The following is a 17,093-nucleotide window of genomic DNA, read 5'->3' on the forward strand; positions in this document are numbered from 1 at the left end:
AATAAATATTAAAAATTTATACACAAGACAATATAATATTATTAAAAAATACTACAATTTATATTCTCTACAATATTTGGACTCAGAGCAAATAATTAGTATAAATATAGCAATTTATCTTCACTATATTATATATGACATTATCTTAAGTTATTGGGTATTAAGCAGCATAAATAAAAAAGCCCAAAATAAATCTAAACGTGACAAATTGTGAGTGTCACGGTCACGGGAATGCTTGGCTTCTGACAGAAATTTGGCAGCTATTGAAAATAAAGAAACGTATAAAGCAAATGTCTTTTTGATCTACATAGAAATATTTTAATATTCTGCTGAAGACTGGCATTTGTCTTATCATTTATTTTAAAAGTCTACTAAGGGGAGTTGACTACAAGCTAATACTGATTAAAAATAAATATATATATTTACATAGATATTCTTTAGTCGCCTATGCCACCTGTTTTATTAAATAATCTCCTCACTCACAGCATTCAAACATAAAATGCAATTAGTTTTAACTGCATATTTCTAGCTATTTTGCCGAATCTAAAATTTAATGCAGCCACTAAAAAAAACAAAAAGAAGAACAACAATTGGCTTTATAAACACGCCCAAAACTCTGCTCCTTGCAAATATATATAAGATAGGAGTGTAGATATATGAATATGTATGTATATATATTTTGTCATCATTAATCATAGCTGTAGATGGAAACGTAGCGCCAAGTGGGGCCCAGCGCAAGAGGCGACTAAATATGTATGTATGTAGCTAGGTAAATAAGCTGCATATATATCTCTAATATATAGATGTAGACACGAGTATAGGAACAGCAGCCATTACAGCAACAACAACATGATAATGGAGAACCCACATCAATTTAGCCCAAAGTCAGAATTAGTCCGTGTGGAGCCAAACTGAGCGACAGACAGAGAATGACGGCCAATAATATTTCACACCCCGTCAAGTGACCAAACATCATTAAGATGGCCTAGAAAATGCTAAATGGGCTAAAGGGGGTTGCAAGTTTACCCCAGATTGGGGCTAGGTGAGGTATTCACTGTGGTTATGGCTATCTCACTCACTCTCTCTCTCTCACTCACTCACTCTCTATGTGTCTTCGCTACGACAATGACACAAATGTTTATGACATGTAAAATGTTTGGCTAATTGTGTCCAAGTGGGTGGCTAGGTAAAGAGAGAAAGAGAGAGAGAGAGAGAGAGAGAGAGGGAGAGAAAAAAGAAATGATGAACAAGAAATATAGATAGATACCACACACACACACACACACACATACGCACACACTTAAGTGGAGAAGGGATAGGCGCCAAATTCGATCAATATTTTGACACAGTGTTGGCAAACAAGGCTCGATGGAGTGTTGCCTGAGTAGATAAGGCAAACAAATTTCAATTGATTTAAGCCAACATATGTGCGTGTTGCTCAACAGGAGTGTGTGGAGGGAGGGTGTTACTTTTATATTTATTTTAATTATTATCTATATATCACATAGGATTGCAAAACAGTTTTCTACCATTAACACTACATAGAGCTGTAAAATATGCATATTTCTTGTATTATATTATATAATATTTTGTTTGACCAGACTACAAATGTAATGCATACATAAATTAGCAGAGATTCGAAAATAATAATTGAACTAATTCTCATTCATTTAAGCAGTGTTGAATAAGGCACTACTCGATTTGATTTTGTATATATGGTGTTAAGGCCAATGCTTCAACACATTGTGCCTAAGAGTGTGAACATGAACAAAAGTTAAAATATTAATATAGATTATCTAAGTTGGCTGATGACAGTAAGTGCCTCTTGCATATATTACTATTGCATAAGGCCAACTTAGATGCAAACAAAATAATCTTCCAATGTGATATGAACATTATGCATATCAAAAATCTTGACACCACGCCCAGTGTTGGCAAGTGTCACTAAACTCCACAAACACACACATACATGTTTTCAAACACACAATATTCATTTTCATTTATTTTGCCGTTTGCAACTTTTAATGCTGAATACAAAAGAGCAAAAAAAAAAAAAAAAAGAATGAAATAGAAAATAACTGTAAACTGTAAAAGTAACTCAAAAGAAAGCAACAACAACAGCAAGCAGCACTTGAGCCAAATGGAGCGAACGCTCACACAACAACAACAAGAGCAACAACAACAACAACAACAACAGCAGCAGCAGCAACAACAACAAAATGGAAAGCAAAACACAACGGGCACAGGCAATGTGAAGTTTTGTGTCTGTTTATGCACAGGAAGAGGGCGAGAGAGAAGCGGCAGAAAGGCGAAGAGTGCAAACGGGAAGAGAGTGGAACATTGAAACGAAACAAGCTTTGGCAAACAGCCGCAGCAGCAGCAGCAGCGGCAGAGGCAGAGACAGAGGCAGCAGCAACAGCAGCAGACGAAATGTGGCTGCCGGCGGCTAACAGCAACAATTTTCAGTGACAGCCGCCCCGGCTCGTTCTCTCTCTCCCTCTCTCTCTCTCTCCCTCTCTCTCTCTCTCTCTCTCTCTCTCTCTCTCTCTCTCTCTCTCTCTCTCTCTCTTGCGCTACCACTCCCGCTTTCCTCCACGCTGACCTCTTTCTCTCTGCAGTTTTGAAGAGCGCCAACATAAGGTCGCCGCGACGGGTTGCCAAATGTTTTGCATTTTGATTCCCTTGGGCTCTTTCAACAACTACCTCAACGCCAGTCGCACAAGTCATTTTGCTTCTTTGATGAGTGGGTGGCCCCCAACCCAAGCCAACCCATATCCAAATACACGAATGGAGCAGCCATGTGGACTCCCTGCGCTTTGGGAGCTTTGCCGTTGAGCAATTTGATGACTTTTTAATTGGTTGTTGTTGTATATTTTTGTAATTTTTTTTCCTACTTTTACAAGATTTGGGGGATTGTATATCGCAGCAGGTACATATATATGCACATACATAAATACATATGTATATTCATCATGCCTGGGAAAAATCACCGTTGCCAAGTAAATATATTTGCAAAAAATTACATAAAAAGGAAAGTCAAAAATTAAATAAATAACCAGGTCATTTACATTATTATTTCAGTTAATTAACAGCGCAATAAAATGCAACAGCTTAAATGTAGTTAAGCTAATAAGAAACTAATAAGAACAAATAACAGTGCATAGCGTAAGAAACAGAAAATCTCTACAGCAATGCTGTTCCTGCTTTAACATAACACAAAAGTCTACACTCTCTACACTCACGCTCTCTCCCTTTCTCTCGTTACTCTTCCCCTAATAACAACATTTTTGCACATGCTTAACATACAAATAAGATCCACAGCTAATGCCATAGCTGAAATTTCATTAAGCGCACAAGTCAAAGGCATAACTGCACACATACGTACATGCGTACATCAATGCACACACATGCACACATACATATGTGTGTGTATTTACTTAATTGTCCCACTGCTGGCTGCATAAGTAAGCATAAGATAAAGGGAGCGCGGCGCCACACACTGTTATTGCTATCGCCTTTTATTTTCATTTTTTGCTGCTGTTATTTACGGCAAACTGTCATCAGTGTCAACAACAGCAGCAGTAGCAGTAGCAACAGACATTGGCGGCCGCTGTCGTTTGCTCATTTGTCTACAAAAAAAAAAGAAAAAGAAAAACAAGAAGCCCAGCATAGAGCAACGGCCAAGCAGACAGACGTCAAACAGTTTTTGGGGCAAAAGAAAACGAAAAAACAAAAATTAATCACACAACAACAACACAAGCCGAAGAGCGTGTGCCGACGCACGGCTGCTGCTGACGTTACGAAGCTGGCGTCGCTGCCAGCGTCGCGACGCTGCCGCCACTGGAAATGTGTTACAGAGTGTTCTACAGCTGTGAGCTGTGCCTGTCTGCGTCTCTCTGCATGTCTGTCTGTCTGTCTCTTTTTCGCCTCTTGTCGGTCACTTCGTTTTAAGTTCATTATAAGTGCGTTGCCGAATAAATTGCAAGCAAGTGTGTGTGTGTGTGAGTGTGTGTCCGAGACTGTCAAACTGTAAACTTTATTATGCTGACCAGCGGCTTCAAACTGTAGCAACATTTACAACTTCTTTCACAAGTTGTTGGTGTTGCTGAAGCAAATTAAACTGGCATGCACAACTTTTGTAAAAAGCAACTGCAACTAAAAAGCAAAAACATATACAACATACAAATACATATATATGTATATATGCATTTGTAGAGTAAGAGCAGTGAAAAAAGTAGCAGGCAAAACAAGTTGATGATTCTAAGTGGTTAAAGAAGTTGAAAGTCACAAACTGGACAAAACTGTAGAGGCGCACCAGGGGCGAAGAGGCAGCCAAGAAGGTAGCGCCAGGGTATATACGTATATACATACATACATACATATATATGTATGTGGTAAGTAACAAGCAGCTGTTGACTGAAAGTTGTGCATGAAATTCTCCTGCAAGTTTCTCCATTTGCAACCAAAGTTGTATAGGAAGAAGCGCGAAAGAAAATAAAAAGCAAAAGCAAAACTACAGCCAAGAATGCGAATGAGAAGAAAAGCAGCGCCAGTCCGCTGCGGTTCTGATTAAAGCGCAGAGAGCTTCCAACTGCAAGTTGTGCCCAAGTGCGAACGAGACGGAGACTGAGAGAGAAGGTAAGAGAATCGACCGCCTAATTGAGTGAACTCTTTGGCTAAGCAAAGATACTCAGCTGTGATTTACAGTTTTAATTGTAAGCAGACTTGCCAAAGCAGGAAAAAACAACAATTGAGACGTTTTCATAATTAAAACCAGATTTGTATCAAAATGGAAGAAAGTCTCAAATACTAATTAGGAGTGTGTGTGTTTAAAGTTTATAAATTATATGATTTAAAAATTAATAATATGAAATATATACACATGAGCATATTGAATATACATATATATGTATGTATATATATATGAATATATGTTTCACTACCAAGTTTTTTGCTATATACATCCATCTTTTTCTACTCCGTCTCTTTCCTATTACATTTCTCATTGTCTCTTTTTATACAGCGCTACATCTATCGCACAGCCTCTTTATCACAACATTATTAAGCGCTGACACTCTCTATATTTCTCTTTCCACATATCTCTCTCTCACTCCCTTCACGGCAATCTCTCTCTCTCTCTCTCTCTCTCTGTTTCTCTTTCTGCTACTTTTTCCATCTCTCATCCTTATTACCTGTCTCCCTCTTTCCCGCCTCCTTCTACCTTCTATCCATTCGCCGCACTGCATACCATTTACTGTTGCTTTCAGTCAACATTAAAAATTCCGAGCCATGTCATAATCATTGTGGAATTTTCAACATCAGCAGCAGCAGCGGCATCGGCAGCAGCAGCAGCACACCTGATTTCACCTTAATGCCACATCATTTTCAACACTTCGCATTTGGCCCACGACTAAACATATATTGCGAATATATAAACAAAAACAAAAAGGCCAGAACCGAAATATCATACATGCCGTTAAAAACATTCATTATTCACACATGCATACATACATACATATGTAAATTGAGTGCAGGCCAGAAAGAGACGGCTAGATAAGAGCGGCTAACAACAATGTTCTTTTTGTGGCAGTCGAAATTATGAAAATCCTTGACCCCAATATTAAACGAGACGAAGCTACTACAACGAACCAACATTTATACATACGTACATATATTTAAATATATACATATACATACATATATAAAAGATAATGAACTCGATAAGTTTCAGTCGGTCGAATGTCTATTAAAGCCAAACGAGCTGAGCTCAGCAAAAGCAACTACAACAACAACAACAACAAGAAATCGCCGCCTCATCATGTAATGGAGAAATTTTGTTTTCATTTCTTTTGCTTTTTGCTGTGTTTCGCTCTCTTTTCGCTACACTTCTCGGGGCCAAAAGCAGAAGCCAATAACCTTGAGGCAGGTTTTTCACATGAGACAAACGACGCGACGCCTCGCACAGAATCAAAGCCAAAGACAAACAAAAAGCAAAAACAAAAACAAAAACGAAATCAAATATGATGTGTACTATGTAATAATAAAAATATAAGGTCTCTCTCTCTCTCTTTCTCTCTCTCTTTACTCTGCTGCGCTACCTTCTAAAGCTTGTACTTATTATGCAGTAGGCAGCTCGTATAGTGGGCGTGGCTGCAGGCAGTGCTATAAATGTGTCTGTGCTGCAAATACGTTGATTATAATACACACACACACACACATGCATATATATGTATGTATACATACGTGGTATAGAAGTTGAGGAAGGGACTGATTGGTTGAAGCTGAAAGCATGATCTCATTTCGAGAGTTCAGCAGAAGAACATGAACATATATCATAAGTTTAAGCTGAGACTCACTTTATGACAGATCTGAATCACATGATTTCAGTATTATCAAACATATCTACATATATTTATAGCTACTTATACATATTTCCACATCTGATCAAATACGAATTAAATATTCAGTTCCCGTTACTTCAGAAAAATAAAATAAATAAGTAACAATGAATCAGATTTGAAAGTTATATGGGGAATGTGGAACTATAAAAGACAAAATATAAGGAGTAAATACATCTTAAGGAATTAGTCAGAAATTTCTAAAGAAATAGCGTATATATGTATATTTTACATATAACATCTGCAGCGAAATTGAGGTGAATTATTATGGGCTTCTTGAGACTGAAAAGTGTTTTCTTTTCTTAAAGAAAAAATTGTATATATATTATTAATGTGTGTGTGTTTTTTTTTATAAATATATACTCTCGATTTAATCTCAGCTAAATGCCTCGCTATGCGTTTCTCATTAATTAATAAATCCAGGTTATTTCATCGTGCGAAAAAAATGAAAGAAAGATTCGAGTTACAACTCTGTCAGAGTTACGGATATTTTGCACGAAAACAAAATAATTTCTAGGTCATTGACAGAAAGAAATTCCATTACTTGGCCTAAACGGCCTACGCACACACAAACACACACACACACAAACACACACACACACACACACAAAGATATATATTCTGCTTGATATTGTTGCTGTCGAAGAACATTAATCATTGCCAGTTAAACAATAAGAGCCACAAACAAGTGGCATGTGGCATGGGCAACGGAGAGACGGTGCCCATATTGTGTGTACATAAGAAAAGTGAAACCCAATGACTGTCAAACTGCTTGGCCTGTGCGTGTGACGAACAATGATGAACAAGCACAGCCAGACAGAGAGGCAGAGGAAGACAGAGATAGAGAGAAAAAGGGAGCGAAAATTAGAAAGACTGTGTGTGATTGGTGTAGGGGGATGAATGAAAATAAAGCTTTGCTGGAGTACAGCCTGTTGAAAAGGTCAAAGTTGATGACACAACAAGAATTGGTTAAGTGTTCTTTTTGCTTTTAGCCAAATTGTGGGTTAAATGCCCTTCACGAAGCGCCACTGGAAGACAGTGAAAATGAGCTAGAAAATGAATATCAGATATACAGGGTTCAAGCGTGAACAATATCATATAGATTAAAGATAAGCAAGGAGCCTCAATCAAAGTGGAAATGGAGCTTATAAAGGAAAGTAAAACTGTCAAAGAGCAGTATGTGTTTTAAATATATACATATATCGAGAAAATATATAGGAGCAAAGTTATATCATATGAGTATGGAAGAGACTCCTTATCATTCAGACAAATTAAAAACTGAATATGTATAGAACATAATTTATTGCCTGACAACATCAAAAAGTAGTAATGCAATAAATTTAGAATCAATAAATGTATCGATCAAAGTAAGCTGAATTATTGTGTCAATCTGTGTTTAAATCAAAAATATAAAAATGCAAAAATATTCTGCAATAATAATCTAAGCTTAAAAAAAAACTATTCAAATAAAAATATAAATCTACTACGAATATTTACCCACATCATTCAAGTCAATGGAAGGAACGTCTGATATAGTATTATCATAAAGCTTTTTCATAAAACACATAATATATCGATTCATGTTCGGGCTTAAGAACTATTTGCGTACGAAAATAAATTTAAAAAATCAATATTCTATTATCTAAAGTTATAGATCTGCAACAGAAACGGAATTGAAATCGATAAATGTATCGATAAATTTTAAGGTACTATCCAAGAAGAAATTTATGCTATCCAACTAAAGCTCTTTTATAAAATATTTGAATCGTGTTTTATATTATTATCTTCATTGCTAAAAACAAATGCTTTGAGCTCAACATAACGGTTCTTTAAATCAAATGAACATGATAGCACTTGATTCGAATGCCAACTTATAAACGCTACAATGTTTACGCCAAGCATAACAAACTTGTTGACCAGATTGTCAAGACACACGCCCCGCTTTAGGGCATTAAAATTGTTAAGAGAAGGTCGACATTTATGTGTCGAAGGTTGATGAGTGTCAGCGGAGACGGTGTCAGAACAGCAGCACATAGAGAGAGAGAGAGAGAGTGTGTGAGAGAGCGAGAGAGAGCCAGAATGGGTGGTAGAGAGCGCTGGCGGATTGCAGACTAAAGAATGCGGCGACCCTTTTAATAAGCAGCGTCGTCAGTTTTCAAACACGGTCCGGGTTCGGGTCCGGGTCAGAAAAATGCCATAAACGTCATCGGGCGAGCGAATGCGGCTCGTAAACTTTAAGCTTTTGTTTGTTTCTATGGCTTGAAGAGAATGAAATGAGCTACGACATCTACGAGGGGGTGCTTGGTGCTTGGGTTCGCAAAAAGTGAAATCTATAATAAAATTTTTCATTTTACACTTTTCATTTTGGATCGCGCGCGCGCGCTAAAGACAATGTCAATGTTTTATCTACCGACTTTTCGCACGCAGTTAAAATTTTCAGTGTTTTTTTTTTTTTTAGCCCCCTTCTTAATTTTCCTCAAGTCGATTTTTAGTGACTCGTCATAAATTTCCAGTCAAGTTGCTTTATCAATGCAACACGCAACGGAACTCACCGACTCGCACATAACTTTCGCTTGAACGACCAGCAATTGGAATTATAAACTCAGGCATCATATATACAAATACATATGTTGTATATGTATGTGTGTATATTATGGGGGTATGAATTATAAAACTGGGTACTACTTAACACTCACGCTGCAGCGAGAAAGTCGTTTATTTATTCAGAAATGCGCTCTTGACTCACCTGCAAAGAGATAAGAGTAAAAACAAAATTAGTTAATATTAATAATAATATAATAATGATAATAATAATAATAATAATAATAATAATAATAATAATAATAAATTATAAAAGAAGTAAGAACGTTGCAATCGGGCTTAACTAACTGCATAATACTCATTCAAGTCAATGAAAGCCCGAGATGGTAAAGTGCGAAAAACCCTTATACTCATTTAAAAATTTAAAATTATATATATATAGAAAATAAAAACATCGTGATACAATCGGGGGTTTCTACGCGGACTCTTGGATGCATCCAATGCAAGTATATACACACATATCAAACTTATAAAGCAAACTTATATATCATTTATTATATATATATCACTATCTAATATAATATCTAAGGCTCAACAATATGCAAATTTATTTCGCAGTTTGATTTTGTTTTTCTGCCCCTCTTATGCGCTTAGTGAAAGGAACTTCGTTCGATGTTGTTATGTAAAGTCTGATAAAAAAAAATTGCATATTTAATTAGCAGTTGATGACGCAAATCGCTTTGTGTTTTATATTTTATTGGTGGAGCGAATCAAAATGTTAACCTTTTTTCACCAAAGTAACTAATTTTATTATGTATAAAATTATAGAACTGGAACTGTGTTGTAATAGATATTATAGATATCATATTTTAATAACTTTTTTCTTTATCTTGGTTCCAATTTCTCTGCATCGCTATGAAAAACTGGTTTGAATTAAGCGGAACTGTCTATTTAAGAGTGATTTTTAATTGGGATTGAAAACTTATTTTCAAGCTTTCCAATAATGAAAGTTGTACGGATAATGAGGATAATACGAAAGTCTACTTTGATTATTATATTGATTGATTATTATATATTATGTATATAGAGTCTCAAAATAACAAATAGGCAACTCTATTTCACACAATTTTTCGAATAACTCCCAATCTTATCTATGAATTGAGCTTAAATTATAAACAAACGTACGTACATTACAAATCGGATAAAACCACACGAGTTTGAGCTAATATATAATATATTGTATCTACGCCCTATGTGGGGTAGAGCTAGCTATAGCTATATACGTATGTATTCCACAAATGAATCACTATCAAGCTACTCCATAATTAAATCTATAAATATATTTATCATTATGCAGTCATTTCTTGATTATTTATTTATAAAATAACCCAGAAAGCATTTAATTATATTAACAGTATATAAACTCAACTAAACAATAATAAAATTGCTTTCCACTTCAAAAAAAAAAAAAAAAAAAAAAAAAAAAAATAAGTTTTAATAAATCTAGTTAATTTATACATATACTATTTATAATATTATAAACTAATCGTAGAACTGTATCGCTAGCTGAAGAAACATCTATAATTCACTCCGCCAGCAGTTGAAACATAAACAGCTATTTAAAAAGAAAAAAAAAAAAAAAAAAAAAAAAAAAAAAAAACATAAATATATACAAATACTATACACATATAAGGTAAATAAATGTTTATTTTGCCAAGCTGATATGAGCAATAAAAACATAGCCTTTCATTAATTAAACCAATTATTTGGTCAAAGAGAATGCAAAGTTATAAAAAATCAGCGAAAAGAGGACATGCAAAAAAAAATGAAATAACACAGAGTAAAACAAATAAAATGAATGCCCAAAAGAAAAAGAGACAAATGCAAAAAGTGAAAAAGATAGACAGATATCATAAAAAGTCAGCAAGGGAATATATAGTATATATACATACATATATAGTATACGTAGTAGATATATACACATATAAAAAGAGAACCAGTGGCGGCCGCTACTATATAGAGTTTTGCGGTTAACCCGCAATTAAATGGTATTCTAGTGAACTGAACGTGGTTTGGTACATGTGCTTTCAGTTGAACCCATTTAGATTATGCATACACACATATGCATATATATACACACATACATACATACATAATAAAATACATATAGTACTCTATAAGCAATTTCAATCTAAACATTTTTCTTTTTCGTAACCACAAACTGATAAGCGATTGTATAATACGTGTGTGCATGTGTGTGTGTGTGCCTGTGTGTGTGTGTGTGTGCTTGCGTCTGGGGCACAAACTCGCAATCTTTGACAACTTATCAGCGAGTGCAAATAAAAACACAGAAGCTATGTATATACACAATCGCCCAGATATAGGCGCTATATGAACAGCTATAGCTATAGTCAGCTATAAAGAGCCCACCCGAGTTTTACGCAAAAGCCAAAACAAAAACCAAATTCGCTTTACCTTGGACTTTGTCGACCCAAATTTTTAACTGGAATTTCGTTTTCTTTTTACTACTTTGAATTAAAGACATATATACATAGATATAGATAGATAGATAAAAAATTTTATCTGCCTGAAGCTTTATGCAGATGCAAATGTGCTGATTTTAGTCTATAAAATTCAGGAATGGAAAGGAAATTAAATCATTGCTATCAGTTATATATTTTCATTTGTCATTTCATCATTTTCCATCAACATTTTCATACTTCACTCTGCCCTCTGCCAGCTCCTCTTTCTCTACTGTGGACTAATTTTTTGCTCTATTTTAAATTTTATTGATCAAACTGCGTAGGCAACAACAATAACAACAAGGGCAACCACATTTTTATACCCTACTAAAGCCATTAAAATTAGGCAAATTGGTTAGAGGTTCCAGTTTTTTATTGTGCAATGAAGAAAACAGCAATGTTTAAGGTATATCCTAACGTCTCCTAAATCTAGACGAAATTAATAATTATAATCAATAATAATAATATTTACTAGTATCAATTAGTTCAAGTAATAATAATGTATAATAATTACGACTAATTATAATATTGACTATCAACACAATGGATAAATCAATATTATTTTTTAGCAATTGAGGTAGGTAAAAAAAGACGTAGAGTTCCGTCTCATCGCTCTCTTTCATTCTCTCTCTCTTTCACTTTCATTCTCGATCCCTATCCCTACCTATCTGTCTATCCCTATCTCCCTCTCTATCTATATCTCTCTTTATCTCAATCTCAATCTCAATCTATATCTATATCTATATCCTTATCTATATCTATATCTATATCTATATCTATATCTATATCTATATCTATATCTATATCTATATCTATATCTATATCTATATCTATATCTATATCTATATCTATATCTATATCCTTATCTATATCTATATCTATATCTATATCTATATCTATATCTATATCTATATCTATATCTATATCTATATCTATATCTATATCTATATCTATATCTATATCTATATCTATATCTATATCTATATCTATATCTATATCTATATCTATATCTATATCTATATCTATATCTATATCTATCTCAATTAGTCCTATGCCCTCTCTCTCTCTCTCTCTCTATCAATATCTCTCTGCGTCTCTGTCCCTATCTAGTTCTTTCTTACTCTCTATATTTCACTCTGTCTCTCCGACTCTTTTAACATGGACCTTCTATGTGCTCAACTAGCTCTTGCGTCTACTATCATCACAATACTCATCAATATTCATAGTTATCATGATGACCTTCTATCGCAATGCTGAAATTTCTATTGATCATAAATATGATAATAATATAGATAATAATGATGACAACATATGCATCGCTAATGCTACAAACAGACTGATAATGATAATATTAATAACGATGGTAGTTAATCATAGTAATAATAATAATAATGATCATAAATATTATGCTGATTGTAGCTGTCTGATTTTCTTCAAGTTATGCACTCAGCAGAAGAGCTCTTTAGCACGCTTCAACAATTTTTTGCATACAATTTTGTAGATCCATAAGCGGTTTATCAGGTATATACATATGTCAATATGTATGCATATGTATGTATATATGTATGCATGTCTGTATACACATCTTTCATTTTCATGTTCAAGTTGTATTTTTGCATTTCGGATTCGAAACATTTATTTCACTTTCGCACTTCTCGTTCGCTCTGACCTTGTTTCATGTGCTCCATTTATTTATTGTTGATTTTGGTGTTGTTGTTGTCGTTGTATTACTTGCGCTCACGCACACAATACAAAAACAAGTAAAAGTAATTTAAACTAGATAATAAATTGCTTGTTAACAATTTAGCCAAAGTGAAATTCATGAGAATCGCAGAGAGCGGCAAGCAATAAATATTAGTTTTCGATTTAAATAAAAAAAAATTGAATTCTATTGCGGCTTGTTATACAACACTAAAAAGTTGACAGCTGTCAGAATAGATGCGCCAGATGGCCCACATGGCAAAAAGAAAACTGAAAAACCATTGAAAAAATCAAATCAACAAACTGAAACAACAACACGAATTAGACAAAACAATGGGCGAGAGCCCAAAATTTAGGCCAAAGACAAACAAAAGCAGCTACCAAATTGCATTAGGCCAAATCACAGTTGAAAACTTTTGAAGCATGAACAAAAAAAAAAAAAAAAGGAGAAGGTAACAGAAGGCAAAAAAAAAAAAGAGAAAAAAACTGCTAAAAGCTCGAAAAGCAAAAAAAGAAAAACGAAACATGTTTGCGGCAATACAAGCAAAACATAAACTAAATAAAATCGCAACAACAACAGCAACAGCAGGAGAACAACCTTGACAACAATTAAGACACACGCACGCACTCACACACACACACACACACACATGTGTCTAGAGGGAAGCTCGCGTTTAAAAACGCGCGCGTGCAAAAACGCAGCAAAAGTCGCGCCTCCGAGGTAATCAATCACTGTAAGCGCTTTCAAACGCAGTCAAGACAAGGACAGCGCCAGCGGGCAAGAGTGTGAGTGAGAGAGAAGAAAAGCTCAACTGAGATGGCTAGAGAGAGAGTATATGGGCGTGAGTGTGTGTGTGTGCGTGTAATTGGTATTGATAAATTAAGTAAGCAAAGTGTGTCGAGCACCAGAAGCTTGTTTAATGAACCGCAGCAGAAGCAAATGGCGAAAAAAGAAGCCAAAAACAAATGCGACACAGAAAGAAAAAGCGGAGCAAAGCAAAAATGAAAAAATAAAAATAAAAAATATATATGTATTGTCGTAGATATAGTGTTAATAGTGCATTGATTGATTTAGTTAAAGCAAATAGTTGACTTGATAAACAAGTTGTATTTAGAGCTGTAAGCAAGAGCTTCGTCAGTTTCTACAAAGAGACAAGTCCCAGAACACATAAAAATTGAATTTACTGTGTTTCAATAAAAATTTATGCAGGGAAAGCCCTGTATGCAAAATTTATTATTATTAATTTTTTTCTTTTTATATATCATCATTTAAATTCTTATAATTAATATTCAATAAAATATATTTGTTAATATTAAATATTACTATATTATATTATTTTCTTATTAAATTAGTATTTTAAACATACATATACATATATATTCTCATTTATGTTTTAACCTTCGTCTATTGCAAACTGTAAATCTTTATTTCTCAATTTTAATTAAGTTTGCTATCATTTCTCGCCCCGAACAGTTCAATAAAAGCATCTATTCTTGGCTTCCACACCCCATTCTTCGGGCCCCCCTCTCAGCTGGCCACGCCCCTAATGTGTTGCCTTCACATTGTGCACATTAAAATTCCAATTCCGCACAGATGCTTCAAAACAACTCAACTTGACTTCGCTCGTTTGGCGCTACTTTTGCGGCTAAATCCTTGCAAACACACTCACACACACACACACACTCCGAGGACTCTGCTAGGATAGAGCTGGAATTTTGCCCTTTTTCTCTAACCATTCATTTTGCCCCTCATTCAGCAAACGTTGTTTTCTTTTGAGCTTTTCTAATGTGGCCCACACGCTTTTAAGTTGAGCGCCTAAAACGCTTCAACTAGAAAACACAAACACACAATCACACACACACACACACAATCGCATGCAGGACACACACGTCCGCCTTTCCTTTACTTGGAAATGCAACATTGAACTGTCAACCGTTGCACCGCACACACACACGCACACTTGCACACATTGCATGCAATTTCCAAATGCAAAAGCAGAACTAAGTGAGGCCTAGCAACAGACGTCAGAGGTAAAGCCAGCTGGCTGAAGGGAGCGGGGCAGGGCAGGGCAGGGCGAGCCTGGCATATTGCGTCAAGTCTAGTTGAGCGCCAAGTTTAGAGTCTTTTGCATCTTTGCCAGTTGCAAGTTGCATGGCCATGTTGCACGTCTGCTGCTGTCTGTGGCAACCAGATAGGGGAGTTGCTGCTGGCTCTGGCTGGCTTTTGGGCCTGCTCTGTTTCTTCAGTTATCTGCTTAGCTTCGTGTCGCGTGGGCTGGACTGGGAGTTGGGAGTTGGGGGTGGCAAGTTTAATGGCGGCTATAACCCAGAAATTGCATGAATACTCAAGTGACGCCCCACCTACCCGCCCAGCCACACAGCCACACAGACACACAGACGCCCAGACCCAAGCCGCTGTCGCTCGCCAGCCCTGTGCGCCATTGCAAGTCCAGTAACATTTCCCGACTTGGCCTCGTACATAAATCATCATTGCTTTTGAGCTAGCGTCGTTGTCCTCGACGCTAAAGTTGTCCTCGTCGCCAAACACACACACACACACACACACAAATACAATGTTATATATACTGTCGTCCTGCGTCCTTGGCGCTGCTTCCCTTTATTCTACTGTCTTTGGCTTTCATTGGAATTCCCTTTGTTTTTTTTTTTTTTTTTTTTGTTCGCTTTAAGTGGCAGTTTCTTTTCGGCACAGCGAGTACTCTCTGTCTCTCTCTCTCTCTCTCTCTGCATGGCTTACTTTCCTTTCCTTTCAGCCCTCAGCCCGCCCACCACTTGGTGTCCTTTGAAGTTTTGTTTATGTGCTGGTCGCTTGGCTGCTGATATTTTATAGCCTCATTGGCGGCAGTTACGCTTCGGTTTTGGCGCTCTAATTGAGCGTATGCCTCGCAACCAGTACCCGGAATCTGGTATTCCACCGATAAGAGTCTACATATACATACATACATCAACATTACATATGTATATACCTATATAAATCAGTGTGGAGGCATATGATTTACATTGTTCTATTGCCATGGCGCGGATGCTTCATAGTTACAGTCCATGCATAATTATGTTCAGTTAGCTCATTATACAATTAATCGATAACAGGCATTCGATAACTTACCCAATTAGTGTAAATCATTAAATTTAATTGATAATTATGTTAGAAATGAAAATTTATTAAATGAGGAGCCGCAAAACAAACAAAAATCTATCGATTTATCGATAACTTTAGTTCTTATATATTCGTGTTAAATAAACCAACTGGTAATTCAAATAAATTTTATTTAAGTAGCATATATGAATACGAGTTAGCTTCTTATATAATCGATAACAGTCATTCGATAATGTACATAATTAGCGAAAATTATTCAACTGTATCGAAAATGTTATTAGATATTTATGATAAATAAATTAGTTAAGTAAATAAAATAACAAAAATGCCAAATGCTTACAACCAAATTATCGATTTGTCGATAAATCCTAATTTATTACATATTTATGCAAATTAAACTATAAACTATTTAAATTGCAATATGTAAGAAAAATCAAGAAAGCTTTTCCATATGAAAAACTAAAAAATGTAATTAATCGATAATCACTTTGGGGGAGAATTACAATATTTTAGCTAATTTCACACATAATAAAACTCAGCTACGTATTAAACTAAAAGAATATGCAATTCCCTCGCGCTTAGTATGTTGAGCCATAATCGTTTATCGATAATCCACTTATAAATTACTTGATTGTTATCAAACGTGTTAGGCCCTATACATATATCGATTACCTGAAACTTTTTTGTGGCGCGCACATTGCATTAATTTCCTCAGTTCACACATTTAGTCATTAAGCTAGCCAGAGCTCCACGTGTCGTATACTCAATATATTTTTGTATTCCCGTCTCTTTCTCTCTCTCTGTGTGTGAGTGTGT

The 17,093-nt window shown here is 35.4% G+C and overlaps 1 long non-coding RNA gene across 1 annotated transcript in view; it reads right to left on the minus strand.

The window, feature by feature from the left end:
- Positions 1-2,718: 2,718 nt before the first annotated feature.
- Positions 2,719-17,093, minus strand: part of LOC26528192 — a 32,758-nt gene continuing 18,383 nt past the window's right edge. Inside the window, exon 2 of the long non-coding RNA XR_006357050.1 lies at positions 2,719-9,144. This is a non-coding gene — a long non-coding RNA (uncharacterized LOC26528192). The remainder of the gene's footprint in view (positions 9,145-17,093) is intronic.

This window comes from Drosophila mojavensis, unplaced genomic scaffold, assembly GCF_018153725.1.
Source record: "Drosophila mojavensis isolate 15081-1352.22 unplaced genomic scaffold, ASM1815372v1 contig_36, whole genome shotgun sequence".
NCBI lineage: Eukaryota > Metazoa > Arthropoda > Insecta > Diptera > Drosophilidae > Drosophila > Drosophila mojavensis.